The 20,927-nt window shown below is 40.5% G+C and overlaps 1 long non-coding RNA gene across 2 annotated transcripts; it reads right to left on the bottom strand.

Moving 5' to 3' along the window:
• Positions 1-1,104: 1,104 nt before the first annotated feature.
• Positions 1,105-18,509, bottom strand: LOC132886160 (uncharacterized). Of its 2 annotated transcripts, none has more exons than XR_009654671.1 (3): positions 18,401-18,509; positions 5,238-5,457; positions 1,105-1,380 (listed from the first exon to the last, which is right to left on the bottom strand). It is a non-coding gene; the product is annotated as an uncharacterized LOC132886160 (long non-coding RNA). The 2 variants fall into 2 exon arrangements; XR_009654670.1 differs by lacking the exon at positions 18,401-18,509 and adding an exon at positions 5,541-5,671.
• Between the last annotated feature and the right edge of the window lie 2,418 nt (positions 18,510-20,927).

Raw genomic sequence — 20,927 nt, 5'->3', positions numbered from 1 at the left:
GCGCTGGTCATGCACCCGCTTGTCACACTGGGGGTGAAAAATGGCGACCGTGGAAAATTGGGGAAGGAATGCGAAAAATGCGAGAGTGTCTCCCAGCAGTGACCTTCTGGGGGAAATATTACCCCAGCAATGGCCTTGATCAAGGCCAGTGCTGTTCAAGGAGCCGAATGTCGATAAGATAAAGATCATCATAATAACTTATTATGGTGATAAGAAGTCATCATAATAATGAGACTGTCAATGATGGTGTAGCTCACTCCGGCCCCGTCTAGTCCAAAAGGAACGATCTAAAGTGGGCCACCTTGCACAATAAATGTTGCAAACTATATACACTATATACAAGCTATATATAGAAGTGATATCCACCCTAGGAATACCGACCTATTTGCCAGAAAGAATCCAAAATGGCGAGGAATTGACCGAGAAGAAGCAATTTTTGTTGGACTGCTCATTAAGGCTTAATTAGTCCATAACTTCATTAATAATTGTAATTAAGCAAATCTGGGTAGAAGTTAGATGCACCCTAGGTACCCCTACCTTCATGCCAGAAAGAATCAAAATCAGTGAAGAATTGAGGGAGAAGAAGCAATTTGCATGGAAACTGCTCATTAGGGCTTAATTACTCCATATCTTCATTATTAATTGCAATTATGCAAATTTAGGTAGAAGCCATATGCATTCCAGGCAGACCTACCTTCCTGCCAAAAAGAATAAAAATTGGTGAAGATTTGAGAGAGAAGAAGCGATTTTTGTGAAATGTGGACGACGCCTGACAACACATGATAGCATAAACTCATCACCTGTCGGCCAGATGAGCTAATAATGATGATAGGGCAAACTGTGACACACATAGACACTTAAAAGGAATTAGGCAGCTGCTTTTGCGATTTCTCAGTTTTTGTATGCTTGTGAGTCTGTAAGGCTTTTCAAGGTGCAATAACAAACATGCAAAACAAACTTTACAATGTTTCAGTACACTATTTGCACTGCTTTTGCACACATACAAGTGTTTTTCATTCAGAACCAACAGTGCAGCCTTTCTCATATTGTAATAAAGGATTAATGCCTGTTACATTATTTATACAGTAAATATTATATCTAGCAATAGGGTGGAACTGTGGTGCACTGGGTTGCATTGCTGCTTCGGAGCTCCTGGGTTTGATTCTGAGCTCTATGTGGAGTATCACATGTTCTCCAGGTGTACATGTGAGCTTTGTCCTGGTGCTCCAGTTTCCTTCGACCGCCCAAAAATACATATCACCCCTAAGTGTGAATGATTGGATGAATGGGTGTGGCATCACATCCTGGGTGTATTCCTGCTTCATGCTCAGTGTTCCTTGGATTGATTCTGGATCCACCACAAGCCTGACCAGGATAAACCTGAAGATAAACATGATTCATAATAACTATTTCTACTTTTGACACTTTTCTCATTTTTACATGAGTGATTTGACAAACCCATCAGATTTCCAATGGACGCAATGAAACTTGTGCAACAATCTCTCTCGAACTCTTGCACTCTTTAATCTAAGAGTCACAACTCGGTTAAATACCCCATCTATCGTTTCTGATAGATTTCCTTGCACCTCCTTTTGTTCTATCTCTCTTATGAAAAAGCATTTGCAGGCATGTATGAGATGCCCAGGGATCGTTTTGTCAACACTTAGTGAGATTGAACACATCATGATTTCCAGAGAAAGAGCTCAGTAAAACTAAATCAACCTAACTGTGTTGATATGCTGTAGCACCTGAAGTGTGTGACAGATGAACATGCGCGCTCACACACTCTCACACACTGCAGACGGATTTAAAGTGTGTACAGAAGAGGGCACAGGGCTCATTGACTTTCCTCTGATGTCCTTAATGCTTTAAAGATGTCCCCCAGCTCTGCTCACCTTTGAATCCTTATCTCTGTGCAATGGAGCGGCGGTGAAATATACCTTCAGAAAGTTATGAATTCATGAATTTTACACTGGAATTTTTTTCCAGTGTCGCAAGAAGAGAGTTTGAAGTGTATTACAAAGGGAAGCTTGCTCGTGACAAATGTAGCCATGTTCTCCAAAGTGTGTACCATTGAAATGACTCTGTGTGTATCATCAAGGGCAAAGTACATCATCCCTGAGACTTCTTTCTTTTTTTTTCTTTTTTTACTGTAATTTACTGTGATCTTGAAAAATAAAATTGGCCAGGTAATTAATGGGTTCAGATCAGGGTTACGGTATGCTCTCAGAGATAAAATAATGTAAAGCGCTCTTCTTTTTGTTCTTCTGAGTGAACACTTAAAGGACTCGACAACAGTTTCAAGTAGAACAATGTTAGGAAGATAGAAGTTCTTATGAAGCTCCACAAGCATAATTAAGAAACCATTTTCTTCTAAGAACAAAGTTAATGAAATCTAAAGGTTTTACATAAGTGTACTACAAATAAACTTCAAGAAATAAATACTGTAAAAAAGATATATTCTATTCACATTCACTGGAGATGAGCAATCGCGTGCTCTGATTGGCTGCTCTACTACTAGGCTATCAGCTCTTATTGAGGTATTTCACTCACGTGACCAAGTCATGTGATGCTGCCATTTTGGACGGCACGGCTCGAATCAGTTTGAATGCGAGGAAGGCGACAAACGAAAAACATAAAAGAAAAAGGAGCGAGATGCAGAAAACACCTTCACTATCCAGCGACGTAGGGCATTTACAGGGCGAGCAGAGGGAGAGGTATTTGCAAAAATTGAGGTTAGCAGGCTTAGAGAACGACGTTTACCTGCTTCCACCAGGATTGTTCACTGACGTACGGAAGTACACGAAGCCCTCGTCTTTACCTGACTTCGGCCCACATGATCTGTATACCTATGTCGTTAAAAACCCATCGCCATACACAGGTATTGATCTGAAAGCGTAGAAGAGTTTGGATGCCTACAAATATTTTGTGTCAGGCTGGGTAACATGCCTACATCAGCGGGTCGTCCCTGGAGCCGGTGGTCGCCATCTTATTACAGCTAAGGTTTGTTCACATTTTCATTTACTTTCGGTCCTCAGGATAAACAAAACGTTATTAAATGTCATTGAAATAACTTCTTAGTCTGTTGAGACATGGCCCGTTATAAATTTGCTGTTACCAGGCAATGACTAAGAACTGTATTATTAGGGTCGGTGTAGTTGTAGCAGTGTATTAGCAACTAGCTGTTAGCACTAGCTAATGTCAACAACAGTAGCTGGTATGTTACTGTAGCAATGTTTACGTTCAGTCATTTGGATGACTGTTAAAACCTTTCAGTCTCAAGTTTTTCCTTTACTGGATTTACTAGTTTACTGAGCTAGCGCGCTCGGGCAAGCTGGGAGCTAGCGCGCGCTAGCCGGCCGGGAGCCGGGCTAGCTCAGTAAACTAGTAAATCCAGTAAAGGAAAAACTTGAGACTGAAAGGCTTTAACAGTCATCCAAATGACTGAACGTAAACATTGCTACAGTAACATACCAGCTACTGTTGTTGACATTAGCTAGCTTGCCGTCCAAAATGGCGGACACCGGGGCGTCACGTGACCCTGTGACGTCAGGTGAAATACCTCAATACCATGAGTAGAGAAAAACAAAATGGCGGGGCGGATCAAGTCAGACATATCACTTTGTTTTCAAGTATATAAAAGAAACAGAAATAGCTAAAGGAATATAGCCATTAACAACCCCCCCCCAATATCTCCTGTTCCACACTTCAGCCCAGTCAGTGGTGGTAATGTACCTTTAAGTTGGTTTACCAACCACCAAAAATCCCTAAAGAAGAAGAAAATGGTGCTGTGTGTTGCTGAACCAGCCGAGGATGAAATAAAAACTCTACTCGAAAACAAAACCCAAAAAATACAATAAAAAAAGGCAACAAAATATAGAATAAAAGTATTTGATGGTCAGAACATATATTTTTTTAGTTTTTCAAGAATTATTATGATCGCATTTTTCACAAATTGCTCATGTCATTTCACCAGTTTATTTACATTCTAAGCGGAAATGATTTTGTCAGACGTTTTGTATAAAGTTTTTATTTATCGAATTTGCAATGTGGATAGAATAAAATAGTTATTCCACTCAATCTCGTCATACATGGCTTATAGCCAACTCTGAGTTACGTGCCTTGTCGGCTATCAGCTCATGTACGACTCGATTTTGTGGAATAACTGTTTATATATATATATATATATATATATATATATATATATATATATATATATATATATATATATATATATAAACACACACTACCATTCAAAAGTTTGGGGTCACTTTGAAATGTCCTTATTTTTGAAAGAAAAGCACTGTTCTTTTCAATGAAGATCACTTTAAACTAATCAGAAATCCACTCTATACATTGCTAATGTGGTAAATGACTATTCTAGCTGCAAATGTCTGTTTTTTGGTGCAATATCTCCATAGGTGTATAGAGGCCCATTTCCAGCAACTCTCACTCCAGTGTTCTAATGGTACAATGTGTTTGCTCATTGCCTCAGAAGGCTAATGGATGATTAGAAAACCCTTGTACAATCATGTTAGCACAGCTGAAAACAGTTTAGCTCTTTAGAGAAGCTATAAAACTGACCTTCCTTTGAGCAGATTGAGTTTCTTGAGCATCACATTTGTGGGGTCGATTAAATGCTCAAAATGGCCAGAAAAATGTCTTGACTATATTTTCTATTCATTTTACAACTTATGGTGGTAAATAAAAGTGTGACTTTTCATGGAAAACACAAAATTGTCTGGGTGACCCCAAACTTTTGAACGGTAGTGTATATATAATATACACTATGCACTAATATATATAAATGCATAGTGCATCTCAAAATATTGGAACATCTTGAAAAAGTTCATTTTTTTCATAATTTAATTCAAAAAAGTAAACTTTCACATATTCTATATTCAGTACATGTAATGTGAAATATTTCAAGACTTTTTTTTTTATTATTTTGATGATTATGGCTTATAGCTCATGAAAATCAGAAATCCAGTATCTGTGAGCAGTGGTGTTTTACTCAAACTCAAAATTAAATATTCTAATATTTTGAGACCTTTTTTTGCACTCTAAGCCATAATTATCAAAATTAAAAGAGAGAAATGCTTGAAACATTTTAGTTTATGTGTAATGAGCATAGAGTATATTAAATTTTCACTTTCTTAAATAACTGATGGAAAATATCGAACTTCACAAACAAATAGACAAATATATAATCTTATTTATTTATTCTGGGTTCAAACCTGCTGGTTGACCCGGGAGTTTGCATGTTCTCCTCATGCCTCTGTGGGTTTCCTCTGGGTGTTCCAGTTTCCTCCAACAGTCCAAAGATATGTGGATTAGATCAACTGGCTACTGCAAATTTCCCGTAGGTGTGAATGTGATAGATTGGTGACCTGTCCAGGATGTATCCCGTATCTCACCCAATATCAGTTAGGATTGGCTCCAGCTTCCTCCACGACCCTGATGGATAATCAGCATAGATAATGGATGGATAGAACATTACAACTAATTAAAGATTAGAAATAAGTGAAATAATGCTTAACTTATTAAACCCAAGAAACCCGGTACAGGGTCCAATAGCCTCCTGAGAACAAACCCATAGACTTGTGTCCTCTGTAGTTGACATTTGTTTTACGTACACACCCTCTTACTCTTTCAAGCTATTCACTTGAATCCTGGTGTCTTGTAAAGATATGATATATCATGTGATTAGGAGGGTTGCTGGGAAATTCCTAGTAGGGAAATCACAACAAAAGAGAAATTGAGAGACACGTTTTTTTCTTGGTTCCCAGGAGGATACAACACTACTATAATTGACTTCTGGTAAAAAGTTTTTAAAATGCTGTTTTGGTAAGTTCAATACTTACTAGAATTTTGGAGTATGTATAGACATACTTTATAGTATTTCTCTGTTTGTTTTGGTTGTTGTTTTTTGTCCAGCTGTAGTCACAGTGTTACTAAACGAAAAAAAGTGGCATCTCTGTCCATGGGCCCATTGCTATCATGGTGTTATTCTTTGTTTTATTACAGTTCACTCAGGTACACTAACAGCCCCAATGTTACTGACACTGGAAATATATTCTCTGAGCTCTTACCCATCCATACAGACCCAAATAATGTATATTGACCTGATAATTGTGGCATTATTTTTGATTAATTTTGGGTGTGTCTGTCTAAGACAGCCACATCTCCCAGCACCCTAGGGCTTAAAGCTAGACGGTCTTTCAATTTCATAAAATTGGTGAAATTTAGTTCCCTCTGAAATTTGGTCATTGTGATATACGTTTATTTCTCCAATATCTCAAAAAAAAATAAAAACAGGCCATTCTGTGGCTGGGAAGTTATTTAATTTGAGGGGATTCCTGAGCAAATAGTGTGCATGAAATTGCTTGCTTTGCGCAGTCAAGCAGGCAGAAGAAGTCCGTTTGCGCATGCGCAGGTTTACTTTCTTCTTCTTTTGGGTTTTACGGCAGCTGGCATCCACAGTGTTGTATTACTGCCATCTACAGGTTTACCTTTGACCATACACTGACAGTTCCATCATTCTGTCGCTAAACGAACAGCTGATCACACCGAGGTGCTCGCCGAGCGCCGATATTTATTAGTTTGGTCCTGCGTTTCCTTTCCTTCACAACATAACGTCTTTTCTCCTCGCTTTCAGTTACTGTAGTTGGTCATTCACATTTCAATAACCCACTCACATCTTCCATTTTCCTCTCCTGTTTCAAATTTATATCCCACAATGCCTTGCACGAATGGGGAAAGCCTACCATGTGATGCATGGCATAGTCTCTTGAATTGGGTCATGGTGAAGCAGGAAAAAATAGCAGAGAATTTAGGGCCATGTGGCCCTAAATTCATTAATTGTTCTATTTTTTAAAAAAAAACTAATAAAATTGGAAGCCTGTGATTCGAATTCAGTAGCTTTCAGTCACTAAACTAAAATAATTGGGTGTTGGGAAAATTCTTTTTAATGACCTACACTTGAAAGTGTAACTTTCATTACAGGTTTAAAGAACTAACAAAATCATTGACACAGATTAAAATGTAAAATATGAATATTTAAAATAACATTATTTCACTTTAAATTTATAGAAGTAATATCTCATCTCATTATCTCTAGCCGCTTTATCCTTCTACAGGGTCGCAGGCAAGCTGGAGCCTATCCCAGCTGACTACGGGTGAAAGGCGGGGTACACCCTGGACAAGTCACCAGGTCATCACAGGGCTGACACATAGACACAGACAACCATTCACACTCACATTCACACCTACGGTCAATTTAGAGTCACCAGTTAACCTAACCTGCATGTCTTTGGACTGTGGGGGAAACCGGAGCACCCGGAGGAAACCCACGGGGAGAACATGCAAACTCCACACAGAAAGGCCCTCGCCGGCCACGGGGCTCAAACCCGGACCTTCTTGCTGTGAGGCGACAGCGCTAACCACTACACCACCGTGCCACCCTATAGAAGTAATATAGAAACAAAATCCTTAATAACCCTGGTGTAGATTTCCTGACAGCATCATAAACACTTATTAATGAAATCCCCGGATGATTACTCAGATATCATACATCATCTCTCAGAAGTATGTGACTAGTATTTTGTAACTGGATCAGTGTGGTATGAGCAAGTGTGTGCATGTTTCCTTTTATATAGCTGCAGTGAACAGCAACCACACACACACACACACACACTGATTATGTTCACTTTTTCTTAAAAACCAGGAGAGTGGGCTGCCAGATCTAAATAAACAGGAATGATTTAAATCCATGTTGTTCTGCATGCATGGTGATAAAAAAATCTCCTCCATTACACAAGTCATTGCCTGCATGAAGTGTTGAGAAAGTTACAGAGTTTCTGGGTTCAAACCAGGAAACGTCAGTGTGTGCACAGAGCGTGACATGTACTAACAAGGTAAGGATTCCAAGCTACATCGCCGCAAAAAACAGACATGTTGATGTAACCGAGTGCGGAATGAAAAGAGTTTTAATTGCATCAAAAAATACCATGCAATTAGCATACCAACCCGATCATATTCATAAAAAATATCACGTAAACAAAACAACATAGCCAGGCGTGTCATTAATTGCAAGGCCGAACATGTGCACGAGGTCCTGTTCTCTAAAAAACACCAACTGCGAGAGCCAAAGTAAAGACAAGTCTCCACCTTTGCTAAATGAGCATGAGTCACATGGAGTGGAAAGAGACGCTTCATCAGAGCATGCGGAGAACCTGGGATTGGTCTACAGCTAATAGTCACAACATGACCCTCAATAAGGGAAAGTATGAGTTTGAGTTCTTGACTACGCATAAAAATAACATCCGTTAATCTGTGGACGTTTATTTATTTTGGTTTTTTTTTTTTTTTTCCGAGCCAGATGAAAATGAGCACAATTAGTCATGCACTGAACTGCATGAAGCAGCGAGGTGAGGAAAAATGTTCATCTCTGCCGAAACCCCTTCATCAGATGGGGCGGGAGAAGGGGTGGGGGTGGGGGGGTAGAATGAGACTCTGATTGCATTAGTCACCCTTTTCTCCACACACAGGCCTGCACAGATGCACAGAGCAGGATGGGGAGAGGGGGTTGGCGAAGGTCCATGTACCGTACGGTACATTCACATACACACACGTACACACACACGTACACAAAACACAGCTTCCTGCCCACCAGGACTGGAAAGACTGGGTCACACAGGCAGCACCTTCTCCCTGTTCCTTCTTCTCTCTCGACATCTTGTTGCTGTATTAAGGTCCTCTATACAAAGACCACCAGTGGACAGGATTACACTAATCTGCTTCACATTTGACAACCCTATCATTCTATCATTGATGTATTTCCTTCAACAGCATACCCCCAGAGTGTGTTTATTTTATTTCCTCTTTGAAACCACAGCACAGCTGAATTCTTGAATCTGATTGGTCAGACTCAAGGTGTGTATTATTTTTGTATAACAGCACAGCTCGGGGCGGCACGGTGGTGTAGTGGTTAGCGCTGTCGCCTCACAGCAAGAAGGTCCTGGGTTCGAGCCCCGGGGCCGGCGAGGGCCTTTCTGTGTGGAGTTTGCATGTTCTCCCCGTGTCCGCGTGGGTTTCCTCCGGGTGCTCCGGTTTCCCCCACAGTCCAAAGACATGCAGGTTAGGTTAACTGGTGACTCTAAATTGACCTTAGGTGTGAATGTGAGTGTGAATGGTTGTCTGTGTCTATGTGTCAGCCCTGTGATGACCTGGCGACTTGTCCAGGGTGTACCCCGCCTTTCGCCCGTAGTCAGCTGGGATAGGCTCCAGCTTGCCTGCGACCCTGTAGAAGGATAAAGCGGCTACAGATAATGAGATGAGATGAGATGAGCACAGCTCGGACAGTATCTCTGATGGTCACACGAATGACAGGTTTCTCTGAATAAATCTCGTTCGAATACAGGACATTTTTTTCTAGAAATGCAGTGTTTAGTGGATTATAAACAAAGGGAAATATATACAACATTACTCATGAAATACAGCAAACAGTTCTGTATAACCCCTCCCTAACCCACTCCAGCTCATCCCACCAACACATGGACAGAAATTTCAGCTGAAATTTTAAGAAATATCCCGACAATAATAGGACAAAGATTTAAAATGAAAATAAACAGTACTATTTGAAGAGTAACTCTTTTACTTCATCAGTTCCATTTAACCAAATCTCAGCAGAGGATGACTTAGCATGGTTAATTCATGCTGAGGATAATTCTAAATACAGGATGGCTATTTAACAGTTATTCCACGAAATCGAGTCGTACATGAGCAGATAGTTGACGAGGTGCGTACGGTAGCACCGAGTCGGCTATAATCCATGTATGATGAGATTGAGTGGAATAACTGTTTTATTCTATCCACATTCACTGGATTTTGAGAAAGAGCGTTTTTATTTTTTATTTTTTGCAAATTCGATAAATAAGAACTTTATACAAAACATCGGACTCTAATCGGTGGCACAGTGGTGTAGTGGTTCACGCTGTTGCCTCACAGCAAGAAGGTCCGGGTTCGAGCCCCGTGGCCGGTGAGGGCCTTTCTGTGTGGAGTTTGCATGTTCTCCCCGTGTCCGCGTGGGTTTCCTCCGGGTGCTCCGGTTTCCCCCACAGTCCAAAGACATGCAGGTTAGGTTAACTGGTGACTCTAAATTGACCGTAGGTGTGAATGCGAGTGTGAATGGTTGTCTGTGTCTATGTGTCAGCCCTGTGATGACCTGGCGACTTGTCCAGGGTGTACCCCGCCTTTCGCCCGTAGTCAGCTGGGATAGGCTCCAGCTTGCCTGTGACCCTGTAGAACAGGATAAAGCGGCTACAGATAATGAGATGAGATCTGACTCTAATCTAATCTCATTTACGATTAGAACGTAAACAAACTGGCGAAATGACAATCACAATTTGTGAAAAATGCAATAATAATAATTCTTGAAAAATAAAAAAGATAAATTCTTACCATCAAATAATTAAATTCCATATATATATATATATATATATATATATATATATATATATATATATATATATATATATATATATATATTTGTATTTTTAGGGTCTTCTTCTTCTTTAGGGTTTTTTTGGTGGTTGGCAAACCAACTTAAAGTGCATGTCACAGGTAAATTCAGAAGTAAGATCAATGTAATTCTCCTATTTTATATTAAACTTTGGTCAAATATCTGTAGCATTCTGCATTCTCTGCAATTTTTTTTTACCTTGCGCAATACCAGAAAAATTCAGCTGAAATCAAGCCATTTGAGGCGAATTGGTCCGCCTCTGAAAAAACTTGGCATTTGGATTTCCTGGGAAACATTGATTTTCGTGACGTCGCGTGCGGGACGCCTCCTTCTGAATCCTACGTCAGCGCTGGTTTGTTTATGAGAAAACGACCTGGTGGTTTTCTGCAAATTTCTTCAACATTATCGCGTAATTATTAAAATGGTTAACAGATGTATTGTAGGAGGGTGTAGCAACACCAATCTTGATGGGATTAGTACTCATCGTTTCCCAAAAGATTGGACAATGAGAGAGAAATGGGAGCGCTTGGTCTACACAGGCTGTGCACTGAAACCGTGCAAAGCTCTCGCAGCCTGCTGGCACTTCCGCAGGTAACGTCACGAATCTGTCTCCAGACTCTCTTGGGATTTTTCCAGACGCGTTTTGTTATTTTATTTTTTTCTGCTGTAGACAGATGGCCTTGTGCAAAATTACCCTTCTGGATGAGTGTGTAAAGGGACATACTTTCAGATAAAGAAAAAAAAAACTAAATTGGTCCAGAATATGCACTTTAAAGGTGCATGAGTGCCACCAACTGGGCTGGAGTGTGGTACAGGAGACACTGGGGGGAAAAAAACTATATTATTTTAGCTATTTCTGTTTCTTTTAAATACTTGATAACAATTTTTGGGGTTTTGTTTTCCAGTAGAGTTTTTATTTCCTCCTCGGTTGGTTCAGCAACACGCTCCGCCATTTTGTTTTTGTTTTTTTAATCTTCTCACAGTATATGAGCTATATCCTAGGAGTAGAGTAGCCAATCACAGCACGCGATTGCTCATATCCAGTGAATGTGGATAGAATAATAAGGTGTATAGACAGTGTTTCACTGAGAGATTATGGAGTGGAAGCCATCTCTGAACCACTAATTCTTTGGTGTATGTTATTATTTCTACAGTAACAGCTCATGCACAGGGACTTGTATGTTGGAGACTCTGCATAACTCTACACAGGTTAGAGAAGCAGGATTAAGCTAGGCATTTTATTTTTGTTCCATGTCTCCCCAAGATGCCCCAAGTCTCCCAACATAATGTCCCATGTCTCCCCTCAATGTCTCATGTCTCCCTGCAAAAAAATAAAAAATAATAGAAAACATGAAGCCTGAAGGCCAGGATATGTAACAAGCTGAGAAACCCATGTTGTGGTAAGAGGGTACAGTACAGTACTCTATAATACAATATGAATGTGATGCTACCTGCAAAGAATTTCACTTAATCTATAAAAGCTGAGAACCTGTCCAAAGTCTCCCCACTCTCGCCTACTGTTGCAAAAAAAAAAAGTTTGATGATATTTTAGAAAATGTATTTTTTAATATAATATAATTGCATTTGTATTTAAAAAAAATAAGAAAATTCCAATTTTAAAAAATTAACATTTGCTGACAGTTTGTAAAAAGTTTGAAAAAAAAAAAAATATATATATATATATATATATATATATATATATATATATATATATATATATATATATATATATATACACACACACACACACACACACAGTGGTGCTTGAAAGTTTGTGAACCCTTTAGAATTTTCTATATTTCTGCATAAATATGACAGAAAACATCATCAGATTTTCATACAAGTCCTAAAAGTAGAAAAATAGAACCCAGTTAAACAAATGAGACAAAAATATTATACTTGGTCATTTATTTATTGAATAAAATGATCCAATATTACATATCTGTGAGTGGCAAAAGTATGTGAACCTCTAGGATTAGCAGCTAATTTGAAGGTGAAATTAGAGTCAGGTGTTTTCAATCAATGGGATGACAATCAGGTGTGAGTGGGCACCCTGTTTTATTTAAAGAACAGGGATCTATCAAAGTCTGATCTTCACAACACATGTTTGTGGAAGTGTATCATGGCACGAACAAAGGAGATTTCTGAGGACCTCAGAAAAAGCGTTGTTGATGCTCATCAGGCTGGAAAAGGTTACAAAACCATCTCTAAAGAGTTTGGACTCCACCAGTCCACAGTCAGACAGATTGTGTACAAACGGAGGAAATTCAAGACCATTGTTATCCTCCCCAGGAGTGGTCGACCAACAAAGATCACTCCAAGAGCAAGGTGTGAAATAGTCGGCGAGGTCACAAAGGACCCCAGGGTAACTTCTAAGCAACTGAAGGCCTCTCTCACATTGGCTAATGTTAATGTTCATGAGTCCACCATCAGGAGAACACTGAACAACAATGGTGTGCATGGCAGGGTTGCAAGGAGAAAGCCACTGCTCTCCAAAAAGAATATTGCTACTCATCTGCAGTTTGCTAAAGATCATGTGGACAAGCCAGAAGGCCACTGGAAAAATGTTTTGTGGATGGATGAGACCAAAATAGAAATTTTTGGTTTAAATGAGAAGCGTTATGTTTGGAGAAAGGAAAACACTGCATTCCAGCATAAGAACCTTATCCCATCTGTGAAACATGGTGGTGGTAGTATCATGGTTTGGGCCTGTTTTGCTGCATCTGGGCCAGGACGGCTTGCCATCATTGATGGAACAATGAATTCTGAATTATACCAGCAAATTCTAAAGGAAAATGTCAGGACATCTGTCCATGAACTGAATCTCAAGAGAAGGTGGGTCATGCAGCAAGACAACGACCCTAAGCACACAAGTCGTTCTACCAAAGAACGGTTAAAGAAGAATAAAGTTAACGTTTTGGAATGGCCAAGTCAAAGTCCTGACCTTAATCCAATCGAAATGTTGTGGAAGGACCTGAAGCGAGCAGTTCATGTGAGGAAACCCACCAACATCCCAGAGTTGAAGCTGTTCTGTATGGAGGAATGGGCTAAAATTCCTCCAAGCCGGTGTGCAAGACTCAACAGTTACCGCAAATGTTTAGTTGCAGTTATTGCTGCACAAAGGGGTCACACCAGATACTGAAAGCAAAGGCTCACATACTTTTGCCACTCACAGATATGTAATATTGGATCATTTTCCTCAATAAATAAATGACCAAGTATAATATTTTTGTCTCATTTGTTTAACTGGGTTCTCTTTATCTACTTTTAGGACTTGTGTGCAAATCTGATGACGTTTTAGGTCATATTTATGCAGAAATAGAGAAAATTCTAAAGGGTTCACAAACTTTCAAGCACCACTGTGTGTGTGTGTGTGTGTATATATATATTTTTTTTTTCAAACTTCTTACAAACTGTCAGCAAATGTGGCGACAGTGTGACATTACAATATCCATACGTAATTCCATTACACACTGAATTATATTCATAATGTTTTGCATATATTTATTTAATAATTAACTCGATGTACTTGCAATGTACAAGAAAAATAATTTAACATCATCAGCAGATTCAACACCAGTTTCCCCAGTAGACTGTGAGAATCCCTCGGAGGCGCATTGCATTCTGTGTATTTAGCTGCGAGTGAGTCGTTCTATGTTTACACAAATGGTCCGGGTTTCTCATAAATTCCGAGCAAACTAAAGGACTACTTGGGCTACGATATAGTTTGGGAAAACCATGTTAGCTTGACTTGGCCTTAAGATTTCTGAAATACTCAAACCAGTCCATCGGGCTCAAACCAACACCCATGCCACAGTGAAAGAAAGTCACACTTTGAGATCACAGTTTTTCCCATTCTGCTGTTTGAACACTGTGAACATTAACTGAAGCTCTTGATTTGTATCTGCATGATTTTATGCATTGCGCTGCTGTCAAGGGATCGGCTGATTAGAGAACTGCATAAAACAGCAGGAAGTTGGGTGTTCCTAATAAAGTGGCCAGTGCGTGCACATTCCCTGTATAAGATGTTTCTATAGCATGATATACTATAATAAAGTAATGCATGATACCCTTTTACAGTTGGCATTATTGTCAGTACGTCTCTTACAGAAATTTAATCACCTCCTTCTGACCAATCACATTTGAGAATTCAAATCACTGTGTAGTAACCAGCAGTTTTATTTTGTTACTTTTTTCCCATGAACTTTCTTGCTTTTGGTTAACATCTGATGTTGGCGCAGTCCAAGTGTTTGCGGTTTCTACTTTTTTGGCTTCAGGTATTCCCACACCCAGCAGATGAAATGTTCTTTGGCACATTTTCTTGCTGGCAAAACAAGATTAGCTTTGGAAAGCCTTCAGGATGAAGTCTGAAGGACTAGGGGGAAAAAAATAGCTTTTCTTTCAAGGTCTTAAGAGTTTCTAAAGTCTGAAGAACTGCTTAAGAGTCAAGTTAACAAATTTGTGTGAATATGTATGCTTTTGAGGAAAAAGAAGTGTAGACAGGTTTTGTTTTTGAACAAGAAACAGGAAATCTGGAGCTTTGTTTCAGCTTTCATTTAAAAATAAAGGCAATAGGTCTGACACGGTGTAGTGGTTCACACTGTTACCTTCCATTGAGAAGGTCCTGGGTTCGAGCCCCGTGGCCGGTGAGGGCCTTTCTGTGCGGAGTTTAAATGTTCTCCCTGTGTCCGCGTGGGTTTCCTCCGGGTGCTCCGGTTTCCCCCACAGTCCAAAGACATGCAGGTTAGGTTAACTGGTGACTCTAAATTGACCGTAGGTGTGAATGTGAGTGTGAATGGTTGTCTGTGTCTATGTGTCAGCCCTGTGATGACCTGGCGACTTGTCCAGGGTGTACCCTGCCTTTCGCCTGTAGTCAGCTGGGATAGGCTGTTGTTCACAAAGCAATGTGTGATCTTGCAAGATTGCTATAGCAACCACAAACATGGCTGTGCCCACGTACAGCTCTGGATACAGAATCGAATTTTTAATATCAAAATTATGCAATTTGTCAAAATTTGTTATGCATCTAGGGTTATCAGGATGAAATTAGGTATTGTTAGCGAATCGTCAGTGAATCGTGATTCATTAAATTTTAATCAATTTTTGAATCGCATATTGAAATGGGGCGGCACGGTGGTGTAGTGGTTAGCGCTGTCACCTCACAGCAAGAAGGTCCAGGTTTGAGCCCCGTGGCCGGCGAGGGCCTTTCTGTGCGGAGTTTGCATGTTCTCCCCGTGTCTGCTTGGGTTTCCTCCGGGTGCTCCGGTTTCCCCCACAGTCCAAAGACATGCAGGTTAGGCTAACTGGTGATTCTAAATTGACCGTAGGTGTGAATGTGAGTGTGAATGGTTGTCTGTGTCTATGTGTCAGCCCTGTGATGACCTGGCGACTTGTCCAGGGTGTACCCTGCCTTTCGCCCGTAGTCAGCTGGGATAGGCTCCAGCTTGCCTGCGACCCTGTAGAACAGGATAAAGCTGCTAGAGATAATGAGATGAGATGAGATGAGATGAGATGAGATGAGATCAGGGATCGATTAATCGTCACACCTCTACTGCTCTGGGTATGTGCATGTGATCGTTGCTCACTTGTTCACTGCTGCAGATGGGTTAAACACAGAGGAAACATTTCACTGTGCTTAAAGGAGATACACAGAACTATCGTCTCACTTTTTGTTTATAAATGCCTTGAGACCTCAAGGATAGCTTACGAATAGTTTTAAGTGTTAACAATAAATCTAATATAGTAATTTTTACGATTAAATTGATTCATATAGGTAGCGGTCTGAGTGAATGACCTTGACATTTGTGACGTCACAGCAGGAAGGCTATCGGTCTCATTGCCATTTCCGCTATACTAAAACACTAACTGCAACTCCGATCCTCCATTTTGAGCTAATTTATTGCCATGCCACGTAGATGTGTTGCTGGCAGGTGCAGCAACATGACAGAAGGTGGATTTACATTGCATTTATGGCCCAAGAATGTTCAAACTGCAAAGATTTGGGCGCGTTTTGCGAGAAATTCAAGGATTGGGCACCTATGAAGTGGTCTCTCTTCTGCTCTGCACATTTTACTGAGGACTCGTACGAGACCTCTGATCTGTTGAGGAGTGTTGGCTATAAGCCCGTATTGAAAGAGGGTGCGGTACCAACAATTAAAGGAAAAGAAAACTACAGGAAAAGGAAAGTAAGTCCAGTTGCACCAGTTCTCCCAGAGTGTGAGCCGAGCAATAATGGCGGAGTACTCAGTATGAAGATAATGGAGACTGAGTGGACCAGTCGTCAGATTTCTCCGCTGGATATGTTTTATTCCCCCCCCCCACTGGATATGCTTGCCTCAGCAGCAATATCTCGCCCTTGCATGAAAGAAGCGAATGAACAAAGAACTGAACGAAGAACTGAAAGTCAGATTGTTTCAAAACAATCGGCCACAAGATCAGCCTTCAAGAAGCAAGAACACAGACAGGTAAGATGTGACTCATTTGGTTACAGTACATAACAAAAACAACAACACTCGTTGTTTACCTGCATTTAGATTAATCCATGTAACTTGTATTGTGTGTTTAAGTTACCGGTATAAGATTATTTAATTTGCTTCAGAATGTGGTTGTCTCAGTTCATCTGATTATTTAATTAGCCTTTTACATTTTATCAGTGAAAATGCATGCATGTACATTGCATAAGTTATAACACCTATCCTGTTTTAATGAGAGTCACATGAGACTGTCAGCTCAATTCCATCCAATTCTCTAGACGGCTTTGTTCTCTGGCTTTATTTCGTAAGGCGGGGACCTCTGTGCCTGACGTGTTACTACTGGATTCACCTTCCGATGGTTCGAACTGATACGGTTCTACGTGTATACGGTAGCATGTACACACGCTCCAATTTCAGGACTGTCACAGTCAGATGTATTACTATCTGAGGAATCCGAAGAATCTCCAATAAATCCAAATGAAGAGGCCATTGCAACCACCCTCACCTGCCGGGTCTGACTTTGGTCTATAGTACCGGTTACCGCTATGATGTCACCAGTGGCGGCTGGTAGTCTTTCAAACAGGGGAGGCTGGTCGGTTACGATATTTCCAGATTTTAAAAGAAAAAAGACATCAATTTTGCCCATACTCTTGCCTCTGATCTGGCCGATTGTTGGCAGGGTCACAAACTGTGAAATAACAGGTTCTTTTGGCCCATTAGCCTACTGTCCAATATACATGATGGTGGTGTTGGGGTGTATATTTTAACATTTTATATTTTAAAATTGTGGCATGTTGTTTAAAAATGGATCATTATTGAAAGCAGCTCTTTGTCAGGAACCTCAGCAGTAACAGCAGAGTGTTCTGGAATAGGCACAAGCACTGACCTTGGGGAGCCAAACATAGAGCTGGGTGCCACACATTTCATTCAATGACACTTTCCCTATATTTTACTTATTTTGACTGAGAAATGTTTTATTGACAATTTTGATAACCCTTCACTTTTAATCCAGGTCTGTAGTGTGAAATGTTCTCGGCTGCGTTTTTGTTTAAAAATGTTTTCCAAATTGTAGCTGTGTTTAATTCATATCCAGAAAAATATATATTCCAATATAATATACTCAGCATAAACATTTTAAATAGATTCTATATTTTTGGTCCATCCATGACATATTACTAAAGTAGCCTATTTAATCAGTGCGTTTACATGCACATAGAGAAAATCGAATTTCTGCCGTAGCTCGACTGAAATCGAAGTTCTAAATGCCATGGAAACACCTTAGCTCGGCTGAAATCGAACCGAACTGGATTTCTCATAATCGAGCTACGCGACCTAGATTATGCGATTGTAGCCGAGCTACTTAGTGCATGTAAACCCTATCGAGCTATGTAGTCAAGCTACTTACTTCAGCACTGCCCCTTCCGGAAGTGACGAGTGACGAGACCACAAGCGGGAAACACAGTCCAAAGTCAACACAGCCACAGAATGTTCAGCAAGAATCAAACACCCATTCAGTCATGTCCCGCCCTCCTGCCCCAGTTAAAGACAGCTGACAAATCAGAAACACCCATTCAGTCATGTCCCGCCCTCCTGCCCCAGTTAAAGACAGCTGACAAATCAGAAACACCCATTCAGTCATGTCCCGCCCCAGTTAAAGACAGCTGACAAATCAGAAACACCCATTCAGTCATGTCCCGCCCCAGTTGAACACAGCTGCCACTCGGCAAAAGAAAGAAGTGTAGACACAGGCTTTTTAGCTTACAAATTACTATTCTGTGTTTTTTTTAATTATTATTATTAGAAGGCACATCGAGTTTAGTCCTGCCTTGGCCAGTGCATTCTGAAAGTATGTTTCGGTCTGTAGCCAACAATGCATGTTATTGCAGATCATATCTCTCCACACAAACTAAAGGCGCAGATGCCGACTTTTTCACGGCTGAATCGCGCAGATCCGATTTTTTTTTTAGGGGGGGCATTGGAGTGTCTGAATAATTTCATCAGAGTAAATTCTGTATTAAATTATTAATTATTAATTATTCTGTATTAATTATTTAGTAATTTTAATACAGAATTTACTCTGATTAAATTATTCAGACACTCCAACGCCCCCCCCTAAAAAAAAAAATCGGATCTGCGAGATTCAGCCGTGAAAAAGGCGAGCCGTTTGCATCCCTGTATAAACTTATAGGTTAACCGACTTTAACCGGCTAATGAGGCTCGGTGGTTGGTCAAGATTTTTTTTAGTTTTCACCATCCCTACTCTTGAATAGCTGTTCTTCATGACGACAACCGGAAGTGTACCAACACGATGGGGCGTGTAGCGCCACCTGTGGCTCGGGTGCACAATGTACCTCACATAATAGCTTGATTTCCTTGTGTGCATGTAGGATTGGATTTCTCTGGCACCCCTGCTGGGACCCTTAGCTCGATTACCGACAGTAGCTCGATTTGGATGTGCATGTAAATGCACTGAGTGTTGTTGATGTGGGTCACTTGCTGTTAGCCAATTCACTTTCTCGTACCAGGAGAGCTGAAAGGAACGAGTATTATTCCCTACCTTTTTCACCAAGTCAATTTGAAGCGTTGGTCTACCCTGCTCTTTAATTTTAATTTTTTCCTCAAAAGGAAGACTGGCAAATGGCTTCGCCAAAATTAAATCAGCAATGCTTGGCATCCGTGCGCAGCTTTCTTGCTAGCTGACTAGCCCCCTCAAGTTCAAGTTCAGTCACTCAAATAAACGAAATTTCTGGAACTAAGATAGCAAACTTGACAACACTCTATTTACACTTTATTTACAATGAAAATATATACAAACTAAAAAAGCTGGTAGAAACCGTATGTAATGAATGAAATCGAAATGTAAGCTGATCTCTTACAATACACCACAGCACTTGCGAATCCGCATGGGACTGAACTGAAATTCACTGCTGCCTGTCTATAGTTGAAACGAGCTGTCAATCAAAGAAAATATCCGGCCGCTTTCACCAATCACCAGTCTCCTCGCAGAAAGCTTTGCCATGTCCCTCCCACTGTGAGGCTGGGAGTCCGTGGGCGGGCGTTTTCACAGTATTTGTCCAATAATCGTCTTGCATTTTGATATTGAAAAGCGCATAGCTCCCAAATGCCATTGAAGTCCACTGAGGCTGGGCTGCATCGCGCTGTCACGAGGGGGAAAAACTCACGCACACATTAGGCGAACTGGGGAAAGTTATAACGGAATGATTTCGCACTGTAGTTGGGTTGAGCACATATATTCTATGATTCTGGATCTGAAATAGCAATGTTATAAGGTCGGCTATAACATAAGCCTAGCGCAATTCATCCTACACGATGTTCGTCATTTTTAGAGGAGGCTGAGCCTCCCTCGTTGTCTTAGAGCAATCACCCGTGGATGTCACCCACTCAGGGCTGGCTGGCTCAGCGGGGCAGCTCGAATGCCAACTTTGTGGTTGATTTTAACTCTCAAAAATATATATATTTTATTCCCAATTATGCAGCATACAAGAGTCAAGGATGGAGATACTATCCACTCAGAAATGTATTTAAAAATATAGGTTCTGCGTATCTTCTTTAAGTTTGTGTTTGAGCGATAAATGAAATGTCTTCTTCTTCTTCTTCTTACAGCAAGAAGGTTCCAGGTTCGAACCTGTGTGTTGACTGGGGGTCTTTCTGTGGGGACCTCCACATGCTCTGGTTTCCTCCCACAGTCCAGAGACATGCTTATTAGGTCAACTGGCTACTCTAAATTGCCCACAGATGTGAATGTGACTGTAAACAGCTGTCTGTCTCTCTGTGTTAGCCCTGCAATAGACTGGCGACCTGTCCAAGATGGGATTGGCTCCAGCTTCCCCCATGACCTGCCATGGATAAACAGTCTAGAAAATGAATGAATGAATGAATGAATGAATGGCTGTACAGGTTATTCATTCTAC

The sequence above is a fragment of the Neoarius graeffei genome, chromosome 5 (assembly GCF_027579695.1).
Source record: "Neoarius graeffei isolate fNeoGra1 chromosome 5, fNeoGra1.pri, whole genome shotgun sequence".
Classification (NCBI taxonomy): Eukaryota; Metazoa; Chordata; class Actinopteri; order Siluriformes; family Ariidae; genus Neoarius; species Neoarius graeffei.
This window is presented reverse-complemented; position numbering and strand designations above follow the sequence as displayed.